Source organism: Benincasa hispida, chromosome 6 (genome assembly GCF_009727055.1).
Source record: "Benincasa hispida cultivar B227 chromosome 6, ASM972705v1, whole genome shotgun sequence".
In the NCBI taxonomy this organism is placed as follows: domain Eukaryota; kingdom Viridiplantae; phylum Streptophyta; class Magnoliopsida; order Cucurbitales; family Cucurbitaceae; genus Benincasa; species Benincasa hispida.
Genome location: NC_052354.1, coordinates 38,469,853 through 38,484,338, shown reverse-complemented (window position 1 = coordinate 38,484,338; position 14,486 = coordinate 38,469,853). Strand labels below are relative to the sequence as shown.

General features: G+C 34.0%; 1 pseudogene; it reads right to left on the bottom strand.

Moving 5' to 3' along the window:
- Window positions 1–7,354: 7,354 nt before the first annotated feature.
- Window positions 7,355–10,445, bottom strand: LOC120080396 (annotated as a pseudogene).
- Between the last annotated feature and the right edge of the window lie 4,041 nt (window positions 10,446–14,486).

Here is a 14,486-nt window from a genome sequence, read left to right as displayed (position 1 = left end):
TAAGAGCATCCTACCTGATAGATGTAGATGGTTATCCGAACATCGCTCGCAACAAATCCATGATTGCCTTAGCGATGACAATGCTCTCGTGTGTTTTAGTCAAGACATCAGATACTCTTGCTAAAATATAGGCTTCGCCCTTTTCATTTGTCATTACCCATCTTTCATAGGGATCCCAAACATTTTTTCTTATTAACGAGCCAATAACTGAAGGACATTCCTCCATTAAAACGAACCTCAGATAATTAATTACTTGTAACCTGTTTATATTTGATTTCCATATCGAGTAATTGTGACCGTTAAACTTATCCAAATTGAGTAGTTGAATTATTGAGTTTGATATGCTAAAAATGTAAACAAATTCTATTAGTGAAATGCTATTGAATCTAAACAAGTTTTAGCAAAAGTAATAAGGTACCCATATCTTATTAATTTGCCATGATACTTCAGTGAGTCAGAATAACTACTACTGAGGGGTAGTCAACTCCTTCACTAAATCAAAACATTCTTGACTAAATACTAATACCAGAACAACTCTTATTCCTATAGCATTTAATTATCGCTTTTTGGTCAGGAATTTACTAACACTTAGTAATTCTTGTAAGTGTAACCCTCCATTTTCAAATCCCAGAAATCAATATCAACAAGCTACTAAGGGGCATACAATTTTGAAGATGGATTTAAGAGACCCTATCGATTTATGGAGTTTGCGTTATTTTAATCCCCAAGTCACAACCCTTTGAATGGGTGGTCGCCTAAAAATGACACGCAGGCAGAACATGGGAATCTCATGGTGAAACCTAATGGTAGAAACTGTAGGATGTGTTGATACACTTCCTTCTCCAACTTACTATGAACAACTTCCCCTATTCACCTTGTTATTGACCCATGCAAACACATTCTGAATGAAGCGGTCGCCTAAATCCGACACGAAGCCAAGCATGAATCTCACGGTGTGAACTCTTAGGGATGTGAGAGCTAAAATTAATATATCATATATATCATGAATTTCCCACTGAAGTGTTCTAGACGGATTGGGCAAACTTTTACATAGGTATATTCTAGCAAATTAAAACAACCTAAGTCTAGGTGTTTATCCGAATATAACTTTTATACTGGATTTAACCTATGATGTCTAAGTGATAAACCATTTATTACCTCACATCGCTCACACATGCTAATAAAATTGGGTTAACAAAACTCAAGAACCGACTCAATCCTCAGGTAGCAAGTGTTTTATACACCATCAACTTAAGTACCTCCAGCCTTAGACAGGATCTTGTCAAGTGAGTTTGTAACCATAGTTTTATAAAATAATGACTTATTTTAACTATTAAAACAAGTTGTCATTTGTTAACCCAATGTGAGCATGAACTTATCTTTGTTATAGATTTTAAGTGTCTAATTCATTTTATAACACTTATAACTTAGACATTTTTCATAACATACATCATGGATTTTATAATTTAATATAGCAACTTATATTAAAACTCATGAAATCCTACACGTGCATACTATATATATTATAACACCTATAACATATATTCATTCCTATGGTGGGATTTTAAATCCACATGGCATACTTTATGCATAAATAAGATTTAATTTAATTAAAAGATACATTCATAATGCATAATTAGTTAAACAAATACTGAAGTAGACTAGTTTTGTCTTCCTAAGCAAGCAAATAGCTAAATTATTACAATAATAATTAAGAAACAACACTGAACCACTCCTGAACACTTCGAATCGGCCCAAATCAACTAAAAACCTCTTGAACAGGACCTCCAAGGCATCAAAGAGGATTGAACGGGACCAAAATGACTTCGACCAGACCAAAATGGTCCCGTTGAACCGGCTGACCTTGCATGCACACGTTTCGAAAATGCTGAAGAATAGCATTGCGATGCTATTGAAGGAGCGTCGTGCTACTGTCGCGATTTTGGGCTTGCTGAATAACAGCATCGCAGTGTTGTTGAAGGAGCACCACGACGTCGCTTGACAGAAGCAGCTTCCAACTGCTTTTCCTACTTTATCTTGCTCCAAAAACTTCTAATTACAATCAAATTACAACTCTAATGACTCTAGCAAAATTACAGACTATTCTTCACACATTAAAGCCCATAAACAAGGGGCCAATTATAATAATTAGAACTGAATTGAAGGTAAATTTAGATGTCAAAATTATAATATATCCATTTCAGCCATCACAACATTCATCACATGAATTAACACCCATCAAGCCAAAATTAATACGAATTGAGTATTTAAATCATGCTCTGATACTAATTGAAAGAGTTAACAACGTGCATGTAGAAGTGATTAGGATCATAAGTACTCTAACTACATTAATTTTGAGGATTCATAATAAGAAAATAGAGTTTGAGATTACAACTTTTGTAGAAACTAAAAATTGATGTAACTCCTTGATTAATTTTGATCACGAACACATCGTGGACCATCGCTAGAGTCTTTCCTAGTATTCTCCAGCCTTAAAACGGATTGTGGGATATGATTTATAGTGAGATTGAAAGGAATTTTGAGAGATTTGAAAGTTTTGGTGTATGAATGGTGAAGAACAATTTCTTCTCCATGCATCCAAATTGCATGATCTTTTTGTCAAATAAAAATCTTCTATTTAAAGAAGATTTCATGCAAAAGGAAATTATTCTCCAAATGACACCAATTAAGCGCTATAACGAATAGTATTGTTCCTATTTGTTAGATGTCCAATCAATTGGGCTAGGCATAATTAAGAACCACAAGATTGCAATGGAGTCTTGTACCACATGGGTATTCTAAGAAGGGTATTATGGTCATTTGGAGAATGAGCCTCACCATTCTTGGTGGGAGGAGTCTTTTTACCATGGATACTTAGGATGGAAGTAGAGCTTAGACAACCAAGATTTTATAGCACCACACTAGTCGACTCATGCTCAGTCTTCAGGGTCAGGTAAGTCTTTAGATGATTTGGTTATGGAGCTTGGGGATAGTATTTTTTAACTTCAACATGACACCCTCCATAAGTAGTAGGAGTTTGAGTGCTTCCAGCCGGATAGTCTTTGCCACGAGGCAGAGGCTAGAACTAACTTTCAAAGTCTAAGTGACCTTGTTGTTTAGCTTGCAACTTCAGTTAGGAGGCTGGACAAGCTGTTTCCAGAGCATTCCTTGGATTTTCCAGAGGCTCAGAAGTATGAGGTAGTCCATGTGAACGCGATGGTGGAAGAGGAACCAGTTCCTAGAAATTCGTTGGTATGACTTTGGAGTTCTTAGTTTATGAACTTGCTAATAGATCTCTTCAGTTTCAGCAGGATGTTCAAGCTCAGTTGCAAAGCATGACCAACCATGTTGCCTAGCTGATAGAGGTTGTACAGAGATTGGAAAGCGTACCAAAATAGCCCATTATCTATACCTCAGAGGCTGACTTTCTTGCGAAGTGCTACTATTCCAGTGATGATGAGGACGACATGCCATGTTTCCCAATTTGTGAGGCTAAGGAGGATCCTGAGCCTAAACCAGATGACATCCAGGTGATAGAGTTAGAAGTCGAATGACTTCACCTTGTTCTAACTCCTGGTATTTCATATGTTTTTAATTCTCCTCCTCTAGTCTTTGCGAGTCTGTTTTTTTTTAGACAGGTGGCCTTTAAGTTTATTGCTTTTAACGATTGGAAGGTTATGTTCTGCCATAGCAGGAAATTATTCCTGTCCAGTTTAATGGAGGTCACTTGGTTGAGAAAGTTTGTAAAGATGAGGTTCCCGATAGATTGAGTGCCAAAACATACTTGATAATTACTTCTTTCAGCAGCTTCCTTTTGTGCTTCTGTCTCACCTTGGGTTGTCTCCTTTAAAGGGTCGTTGATAGTGGATGAGGATGATGAGGCATTGGCCATGGTCACAACTCTGATACATATGTTTGGTCTCGTTCTCTGGTGTGATAACATAAGTGCTGCTACCTTAGCTTACAATCCGGTTTTCCATCCTCACACCAAACATATTGACTTGATGCTCATTTCATTCGCGACCAAGTCTTAGCCCACTGCCTTGAAATTTGACATGTTCCCTTGCATGATCAGCTCGCTAACTATCTCACTAAACTGTTACTACTCGATCACTATCAATTCCTTCGAGACAAACTCGGCCTTCGATTTGCCCCTTCGTCTCGTTTGCGAGGGGCTATTAAGAGTTAACTTGTCAACCTTCTCTTCCTTTCATTGTTGGCATGTGTTGTTTATTTACTCAACATTTATTATTAAGATTTTGCTCACCTAATAATATAAATCTCTTATTAGGTTGAAGTCATCATATTTTTTCCCTTGATTTTTGTTCCCTTCTCCTGTTTAAGGATCATATTGGTTGAAATTATTCAATGAGAAAAACCTAAGCAATTGCTTCTTAACAAAATTAAAGAATATTTTCAATTCAAGATATAAAATTCGGTAACTATTTTCTAAACGGGTGTAGTAGGGTGTCAACACCTTTCCCACACACAAACGACTCTCGAACGCAACTCTAGTTCCATAGACCAGTTTTGTTTATTTTTATTTAGAAATTTTTTATTTTATTTTGGTGTTCAATCACACCATAAAAAAGATTGGTAGGGACTCATTTTTTATTTTCTTTTAAAATTAACCGTTTTTTAGGACTCGATTGCTCTGCGCCGTCTCAGATACGTGGCAACAACTTGGTGACTCCACTAGGGATATGAAGTTCTACCTCGGGAGTTTGGCCATTTTTCCTTTATCTTGAATTGTTTTATTCTTTAATTATGTTTTGAAATTATTGTATGTATTTCTTGTCTATTTTATTATTGCACACACAATTATAAGCCCCCTATCTAGGCTTTACCTAATAGTATTTGAAATGAGAACGGAGTAGTGTTGTCCTTTGAGGAGCTTATGCTCCCATGCAGGTATACGAAAAATTCTCACTTAATTTGGTCATTTTATCATGTATGACTTTTGATCAATTTGAGGGGCTTCTTAATATAGGACTTTCGAACAAACCTCACTTTGTTTGGAGCTTTATGCCGATTTTATTGTTTAATTACATTACTTCACACACTATCACGAGTCTTCTACTCAGGCATTATCCAATAGGTTTAGAATTGAGGACGTAGTAAGATTGACCTTCAAGAAGCTTATACTTTCGACAGGTACACGAAATGTTTTCACTCAATTTTGTCATTCTATCATGTGCGACTTTTTGACCAATTCAGTGTCTTTTGTCATTAAGAGCCCTAGAATTAACCTCACTTCTCTGTAGCTTTCATATCATGTATTTTGTTACCATGTTTATTATGCTATATTTTTGTGACGTGATTTTTACAGTTTTTTATTTATTTATTTGTGTCATTTGATCATCTTCATATTCCTTCATTTGCATGTATATATCTTATCATTTTGAATAGTCATTTCATTATCACACACTCATTTGATTTAATGTTGTATCAATATTAGAATTCATTCTTAAAAAAAAAAAATCTTTTTGCATGTACATACTAGGCTTGCATAATCTAGTAATCAAACATTTAATTTACTTTGGGTTTACACATCATACCAATAAAAAGGACACATTTTTTTACTTGTTAATAATGTAATTTTATATTTTTTTATTACGGATTTTCTTTCTGATTGAATCGCTTTATAATCATATTTTCTCTTGATTTTCCGAAAAACTACTTGAGGATTTGTGGTTGAATGCTTGGGATTATCTAGTAATATGTGACATGAAATTGTTAGTGAGTCCATAAGATGTAAAAGGTTAGATAGGCTTGCGATTTCTTGTCTACAACAAATAGTATTGTTCCTATTGACCTAGGGACAACTATATTGATTGTTTGGTTAGATGACGGAATCTAAATATTCATCCTAGCATAAGTCCTAGAGCGTAATGCAGTTAGGAAAACGTCTTTAGTATGGATTCATCTGGCATGTTTAACTAATTTGGTAATTAGGACCATTGGTTGGATGTCCAATCAATTGTGCTAGGCATAATTAAGAACCACAAAATTGCATTCTAATACTTCGATGGACAATATTACATTGAGTCATTCTGATATTCGTCCTCTAAATTAGAGTGTCTCTATTAATTGCATTTCTATATTTTATTTCATTACAATTTGACTTATCCAATCCACGCCAACCCCCCCCAATTTTACTACTTTACCTTAAAATATTCTTCGAGGAACAAATCTTTCATGCTACCCTGAGGTTCGACCTTGGAATTGCCGCTTGTAATACTAGTTAGTATAAGTAGTTTGTTCGGTAATTTATAAATATTATTTGATTGGCGGTCTTTTGGGAGTGACACCAAAAAGATACGTTCATCAGTTGCACTGGTAGTTGGTATTAAGAAATTCAATACACAATGCAGAAGGCTTAAATCTCCTTAAAGAGAGCGAGATATTTGTGCCTCAACCTAATTGTTTACGTGTCTGTTTCTCAATATGTGCTTGGTCAATGACAAAATGGTCAACTGCCCCACTAATCCATTATCTTTTTCTCATATTTAGCCAAGATCGGTCAAAACTGTGTTATGTGCCATTCCAGAGCGTTAATCGCGTCATGTGCCAATAGAAGTTAATTGTGTCATGTGCGTAGAAGACTATTCATTTCATAGTTTATCAATTTTTAGATTTCATATAACACATGCAAATCTTAGATAAAGTCACATTAAATCACAATTCATGCTAAAATAGTATACATACTTGTCAATCATAAATTTACCTAATCAATCACATAAAAGGACATGCTTAATCAACATTCATATACATATACAAAATATTGTCACAAAAATTTTGCTTTCTTCAAGGACATTCTAAAAGTAGTATCACCTATCTCTAAAGTAAGTCCGAATATTTCTATCCAAGCAATCAATCTCCCTTTCAGCTTTTATAATTTCTTAATTGGTAATCACTTTTTTAAATGTTGTGTTAGAGGTGCTAGAACCTTCTTATTAATCCTGACCTACTTTTATTATCATTATATAGATTAATTAGGACCTTCAACTTCAAAGTTTGATGGTGCAAGTAATCCGCTAGCTATACTCACCTTCAAAGATTTATATATAGATTTCGGCCAATTTAATTTGGATGGCTCAAAATGCATCTCTTTGTTCCTATTATTAATAATTTTGATTTAATTTTTATTTATCTGCCAAACATGGCTTCTTTCAAGTTTTTTTTCTCCTCTTAACGATAAGTTTTCTTTTTCACCCTCAAGTTAAATCACATTTATTCATTTTTTAATGAAATACTAGATGAGAGTGATCCTAGATACAATAAGACATCTCAATTAGGTTATACATCCGAATTACATTTATTTATTAAAAATTGGAAATAAGATACAAGAATCGCCAAGATTGTTATGAAACGCCCACGAGTAGTTTAAACTCTTTCGACTTCATCTTTCTTACGATATATTAAGCCCGATATACTTGCTAAAAATTTTGATCTTTCTTGCAATATTTACGCCCAACATATCTGCAAAACAATTTAAAAATTCTGTTATTAAACAAGTTAAGCAAAATTCAACTGTCTTAAATATATATCTTGAGAAGAAATTAAAGGTTCAAATTCCTTACACATATATCATTAAACTTAAAAGCAACTCAGAGTAATAATCTCAAGAATAACGAGTACTAGAAGCTCTCTATTAGTGGGGTATATTTAATAACTTTCTCGTTTCTATTCTCTGCTACCTATTTCTCTTTTTTTAACAAACTGACCTGTTTGATAACTATTCATATTTTTTGTTTCTAAACTTTCGAGAATAAAAAATAAATAATTAAATTACTGTTTTGTAACCATTTGACTTTTTTTAAAAAAAAAATAAGATCATAAAAGCTAATTTCTATTATAAAATTAAGATCATAAATGAAAAAACTGCTTAGAATATTTTTAAATATAACAAAATGTCACGTGTATTAGTGATTGCTAATGATAGACATCTATCAGTGTCTATCATTATCTATAACTCGTAGACAGTGGAATGTTACTATATTGAAATATATATATATATATTAGTTTCTATATTTAAAACAACTCATATCTACCTTCTAACAATCTTTTAAATATCTAAACTAAAGTTTGAATCTAAAAAAATGTCTTTAAGAGAGGTTAAAACTATCCTAACGAAGGGTAAAGTCCAAAAAGTCAATTTATAATTTTTTTTCCACCACACTTTTAGTACGTCTAGTTTGGGCCGCACTGAATGTTAAAAAAAAAAAAAAAAAACAATTAAACATTTCAAAATGCAAAATTAGAAACCAAACCATTATCAAAACAGAGTAAAATCAATGGGAGAGAAGATATAATAAACTGAAAACAGAGAAAATATGTATTTTAAAAACTCACCGGCCGAGCATCATAAGAGTGGCCATAGGATTGGTTCCAGGTGAATCATTGAAAGTTGAACCATCCACTACACGAAGATTTTTAATTCCGATGACTCTGTAATTACCGTCGACAACTTTTCCGACTAAACATCCTCCATGGTAATGCCAATAAGTTGTCACTGTCTTTTTACAGTACTCTTCAACCAAACTAACATCCGACAAATTTTCAGGCAACTGAGGTTCCAAAAATGCGAATCTTTTATTACCCTCAAAATCTTGATCTTAATCTTTTCCATTGCTGGGGTTTTAAGAACATCTCCCATTTTTCTTACTCCTCTAACACATTTAGCAAGATCATCAGGATGAGAATAGTAATTAAAACTGACAGTGGGATTTTGGTTTACATCAGTGGAAGAAGTCAGATGTAACGACCCCTCAGAAAGAACCTCGGAGAATTTTCCAACGATGCTGGCTAGGCTCAAACTGACGGAATCTAATCCAGGAGGAACAAGGCTAGATGACGGTGGCAGTGAAAATGGTAAATAACATGTGATAGACTGAAGATGGATATTGTTCTCTAAAGTCCTACAGCTTTTACAGCCGATACAGCCATTGGATATGGAAGCACAACGTGGATAGTGAAACGAGGATTGTCCGACATGGATTGTCCGACATGTGATTTGTCAAGGACGACAGGTAGTTTTAAGGATGAAAGATGAGATTTTGGACCAACCCCACTTAGAAGGAGATGTTGAGGGCTTCCAACGGTTTCGGCACTTACAATTATCTCACCTTTCTGTCGGATGGATGCTGTATGCAACTTTCCGTTCGAGTCTGAATACAAAACCCCACTTGCAGATAAACCTACACAAGTTGAAGAAAAGAAATCAACGTGAAAATGTTTCAGGAAGTCACTATTCTCTTTGGAATATCAATAGTGCGTTTAGAACGAGGATTAAAATGAATTTAATGTGTAGATGGATGTATATATCAAGAAAATATATATTGATGGAAATAAAGAAATTTCTATAAAATATACTTAAATTAATAAATAGATTTTACTTCTAAACCTAGTTAAAGATCCTGTTATTAGTTATCATATTCATATTCAAAATCGATGTTTCTTTATGTTTTGTATTGCTCTATTTATATACCTAAGTATTGCTCTATTTATAACTCATATAAGTATTTTTTAAATGTGTAAGTTAAAAGCCATTTCATGGAGACTTGAAATGAGGTGAGATTCATTTCATTTAGCACTAACCAGAAAAGAGGATTTTCTGTACTGTGGCTTGGATTGCAACTTTAGGATTGTTGGGTTCAGCCTTATTTGGAAGCTCCACAGCTCCATGTCTGTTTCCTTCTTTATCAAAGATGGAGCCTCCAATTTTAGTCCCCATACGATGCTTCAAATCAAACCCATTATAAGGGCCAACACCAGCTCCCAACAATGCCTTTCTAAAAGCGTATTGCCAACCATTATTCAAATTTGCCTGAAACACCACACACTCTTCAACCCATTCATAAGCCTCTTCCACCAATTTCATGTCCCAATTAACTCCTGCATTTTCAAAATACTCAGGATGCCCTCTTGAGTAGAAGCCAGCATTGAGCATACTAGAACCACCAAGGACTCGTCCTCTTATAATCTCTACACCATCCTCAGAGACAAATCGTTGGAAAGGATTTTTGCCATCATCTTCAATAGTGAAGACGTTCGGGAAAGTTTGTTCACTCAATACAGTAGGATATTTAGTGGGTTCACTGCCTCTTTCAAGAAGGAGAACTGAGAAATTTGATGATAAGGTTGCAGCTAATGGACACCCTGCTGTTCCTCCTCCTATTATGATATAGTCGTAATCTCCCTTTACTGGTAACTCACTAGCATCTTGTAAAATTCATGTATCTAACATCTGAAGAAAGGAAAAAAAAAGTATATTTACAATAAAACTATTAGAGGCAACCGTTATTAAATGATGTTGAGAGAAAGAGGTTTTTTTTATTACCTTCATTGGGGTTAGTGTTTGAGGAGAGGGGGACTCCCAATTGAAAGTGAAGCATAGACATAAGAATGAATAGCAGAAAGGCAGCCATAAGACTGTGCTCCATGTATTTCAAATTTCTTTATGTGGTGAGGCCCGTTTGATTAAACATATATATATATATATATATATATAAAACACGCGAATTTGAATCTGAAAATGAGAATTATCGTCATGGATGTAAATAGTTGGTCAAGATTAATCGGAAAAAAAATCAGTTTTTCTTAAAAGTGTGTGGGTTTGAATATACTTATTTTATGGTTTATTAATCAAACTTAAATTTGTGCAATTTTTTTTTTTTTGCTTTTTCTCAAAAATGGGTAGGGGATTCAAAGATGGACCTTTTGGAACTAGCACATCCATATATCATTTGAGTAATACTCGTTTCGACGAAATAATAATGATAATTTGCTAATTTAATAAGAATTTAGGAGACAAGTAATATTTTTTCGTTAATCATAAATGTAATTAAATGAAAATAACTAAGAATCATTCAATCACTAACAAATGTCTTAGTTGATTCACTCAGGAAAGATTTGAATTTTGATAGATACAATCTAAAAAGTTTAAGGGTCATATTGTAAATTAATACTGATGTCAGCATAATTTAATTGACAAAATTGTATATCAATGATAAATGAAGTTTAAGGTTCTAATTTCTTCACTCTATGCTGAACTTGAAGAGAAAAAAACAGTTTTTGAGCTCAAAGAAATCAAAAGGTCATTCCACCCATTGTCTCTTTGATATTAAGGATATTATGTTGGTCATAAAATGTTGTGTTCCAATCTATCCTTAAAAAGTTAACCATTCCAATTCATGATTGTCGAGATATTGAGGCCTTAATTTATGTATTATACATATATTTAGGCTATAATTAGGTTATTTTCCTTTCTATAAATTTCTTATGTAAATCTCAAGTTAATACACATAAATTATTTATTCAAATAATGTTTTTACATGGTATTAGAGCCGAATTCCTAGGGTTTTCTAATTTTCAGACTTTTCTCCAATCTCTACCTCCGTTGATGGTCGATCGACAGAGGCAGATCTAGCATAAATCATCATCAATCTGTAGTCTAGGTTGCGAGCGACCCTCACAATTTTGGCCGTCGACGTCCCCTAGTCCAATCGCTCCTCAGATCTCTATTTTCGCACCATTAGACGAACCCCTGCACAGCCCTCGGACATAGACTCAACCCTCAATCTCCACTGTGAAGAACGCGATCTGGTCCAGAACTCGATCTGCTTCAAAACATAATCCTCTATCGAACTCGATCCAGGTCTTGATCTGGTTCAGAAGTCGATCCTCAATCGAACTCGATTCAAGTCTTGATCCGATCCAAAACTCGATCCTCGATCAACTTGATCCAAGTCTTGATTCGGTCAAGAACTCGATTTCCAGTCCAGAAGTCGACCTTCAATCCTCAATGCCTGGTCTAGAACTCGACCCTCGATCTCCGATTCTCGATCTAGAACTTAACCCTCGATCTTTGGTCCAGAACTCAACACTCAAATCTCCGATTTTCGATCCTCGATCTGGTCCAAAACTCCATATCCTAGGGTTGCCCAATCACGTCTTCCGCTCAACCATATCCATCTACTCCATCAAAGCTATGGTTTCACAAATACTCTTGATTCATTTCACTCCATCAGTTCGGTTCAGTCGGTCCGGTTTAGTCATTTAGGTATGGTTTGATCAGCCCAAACAGGCTCAGTTCTTTTAATTTGGTTCAGTTCAGCCAGTCAAGTTAGTTTAATTTAGTCACCAAGTTTGGTTCATTTTGGTTCAGTTTGGTTCTTAGTTGATTCCTTTTTAGTTTCAGTCAGTTTTCAGATTTTCTAGATTCTCTATTTCCTTTTATTCTTTATTTTCTAATCTTTGCGTAGATTTCTGTTTTCGGCTCTGAAGTTTGTGGGTTTTGTTCTAGATCTTTATGAAGGTTTCTGTTTACAACCTAGAAGTTTGTGAGTTTCTGTTTCCAGCCTAGAAGTTCTATGTGTTTTAGTTTTTCATGGGTTTCTACTTCCCGCCCAGATCTACAGCGTGTTGATTTATAATTACTTCTTCAGTTTTTGTTATCCAGTTTCTTCAGTTTATCCACTCACAAACTCAAGTTGTTTCTATTACCTTGAGTTTGAGGGAGAGTGTTAAGATATTTAAACCTTAATTTATGTATTACGCATATATTTAGGCTATAATTAGGTTATCGTTATTTTTATAAATTCCCTATATAAATATCAAGTTAATACACAAAAATTATTCATTTAAATATTGTTTTCACGATGACATTGTGAATTTATTTTCACTTTTAATTGAGAAAACAAATATTATTAAGCCAAACCCTTGTGGAATTTAGAAGTGGGATATTGTGGAGAAAACTATCTTGGAAGCTCTACCTAACAGACAAATTGAAGGCACATTAGAAAAACATAAATACGGAGGATCGGATCACACGTATGTTTTTATGGCTTATATCGGTTTATTAAAATTAGAAATAACGTTTAAAAATGGCAATGTCTATCAAAATATTATGCCCTTAATTTTACTTGAATGTTGATTAAAAAGAAAGAAAGAAAAAGGATGGATTTCTATATATATTTCTCAAAAATAATTTTTTTAAAAAGCACATAAGTTTTTTTTTTTTTTAATATTTTCATAATTAAGCACATAAAAAAACACATAAAAAAGTATTAAATTACAATAGACTCACAACCCAAGGTCGAGGTACCAAAACAAAAAGAAAAAAATCCAAAGAATCAGGAAAAACAAACCATTGGAATCAAAGCACACCTCATTACACAAACAGAGGAAAAAAAACAATATACACAACACAAGAAAACATATATGTATCAAGGAGGAAAATCTACTTGAGTTCCCTCAATCGAGCCACCAAAAAGTTTTATACAACTAGCACACTTTGCCCAATGAACTAAGTCATCTAGAACCACATTTTCAGTTAATGATTATATTTAATTTCAGACTTATCAATATTTTAATCAATTTTTTTTTATATATTTTCATAATTAAGTCCAATATAATATTGATATAACAAGTGAATTAATATAAGAGTATAAAGTTTTTTTTCTTTTTAGTAATATAAATGATGATATAAAGGAAATGTAAATTCAGTTTTTATATCAATATATAACTTAATCATGAAAATATAAAATTATGGATGAAAAGGTTAATATGCTGAAGTTAAATGTCACCATTATATCGCATAGCATATTGGAAAATGCAATTAAATCATATTCGAAGATCTCAAAATGTGGTTGCAGATGACTTACCTCATTAGGTAAAGGATGGGTTTTGTTTCCATTTGTCGTGGAAAAATTATCCCGATTGGTTATATCATTCAGAGGAGACGAATATGGCCTCTTCATCTATTTCATTTATTAACCTAATTTAGATGACCAAACAGAACGTAAACAATCACCAAAAATAAAACGAAAGAACACCAAGATAGTGATTCGACCAGATTGGTCTACATCCACTTTGAGATCCAGCTTGAATTAATTTATTAATGAGCAATAAAGGAATTTTACAAATTACAGATAATCAACGAAATCACCAATCTGTAATTTTAAGTATCCACTGATACCGAGAGATCTGCACACAACGTCGCCTCTGATAACTGAGAACAACCCGCTGTAAAGAACAGCCCAAAAAAAGTGTACTATCGCCTCTGACCGGCGAACCACACGCAGACCCGCGCATATCTCTCACTGACAAGGGTCTGTCTCTTATACACATCTAGATGTGTATAAGAGACAGACTCCAACCGGCGCTGATGGAAACCAACGCTCACGCTCACGCTGCGGACGTCCTATTTTTCCTTCTTCAGCGGCTTCAACACCCAGGCAACTTCCCTTCTTCTGTTCAGTTTTGCAGCCCCTCACAAGAGTCACACGATTTTCAGCCCTATTTTGGAGAAAAAAGGGATATTACAAAAATGTCACTACTCATTATTTACAAGAATACCATTGGACCTTTAAATTTTCAAAAAATCTAATAAAATCCACTTAAATACCTTGTTATTTCCTACAATTTGGTATTTGATAAGACAATTATCAATTTAGGACGTGACAATAATTCAAGAAGAAAAA